The sequence below is a fragment of the Triticum aestivum genome, chromosome 2A, assembly GCF_018294505.1.
Source record: "Triticum aestivum cultivar Chinese Spring chromosome 2A, IWGSC CS RefSeq v2.1, whole genome shotgun sequence".
Classification (NCBI taxonomy): domain Eukaryota; kingdom Viridiplantae; phylum Streptophyta; class Magnoliopsida; order Poales; family Poaceae; genus Triticum; species Triticum aestivum.
The window spans coordinates 107,050,840-107,051,823 of record NC_057797.1 but is presented as its reverse complement, the minus strand read 5'-3'; positions in this window follow the sequence as shown (position 1 = coordinate 107,051,823).

The following is a 984-nucleotide window of genomic DNA, read 5'->3' as shown; positions in this document are numbered from 1 at the left end:
GTGTGCATCCCTGCCATGTACTTTGTTGTCCTGTTTGGGTGTTGTAGCATGTTCATCTCATTGCATTTAGATGCCTACTTGCTGTAAATCGCAGACCGGTGTCATTTTTGAATCGCTTGCCATTTCCAAACCGTAACTCCGATTCCGGCGTTCTTTATATCGTTTTCAAGCGATTTCATCTTATCTTTCCAGTGGCACCCTTGGAATTCCAAGTTGAGGCCAGGTTCATGCATTTTCTATCATATCTTGCATTTTGCATCCCGCATAGCATAACATCATTTCATCATATCGCTTGATCCTTGCACGTGGTTGATGGTGTCCTTGTTGCTTGTTTGTCTTGTTTGGGTAGAGCTGGGAGACGAGTTCGCTAACGAGGAGCCTGTTGAGTTTGCTTTCGAGGATCCAGTCAACTCTGACAACTGTGCAGGCAAGATGATCATACCCTCGAAATCACTACTATCTTTGCTATGCTAGTTTGCTCGCTCTTTCGCTATGCCATTGCTACGATGCCTACCACTTGCTTGCAAGCCTCCTATTTGGAATGTCAAACCTCTAACCCACCATTGTCCTAGCAAACCGTTGATTGGCTATGTTACCGCTTTGCTCAGCCCCTCTTATAGCGTTGCTAGTTGCAGGTGAAGATTGGAGGCTGTTCCTTGTTGGAACATCTTTTATTTACTTGTTGGGATATCATTATATTGCCATGTTATCTTAATGCATCTATATACTTGGTAAAGGGTGGAAGGCTCGGCCTCTCGCCTAGTGTTTTGTTCCACTCTTGCCGCCCTAGTTTTTGTCATATCGGTGTTATGTTCCCGGATTTTGCATTCCTTACGCGGTTGGGTTATAATGGGAACCCCTTGATATTTCGCCTTGATTAAAGCTTTTCCAGCAATGCCCAACCTTGGTTTTACCATTTGCCACCTAGCCTTTTCTTTCCCTTGGGTTCTGCAGACTCAAGGGTCATCTTATTTTAACCCCCCC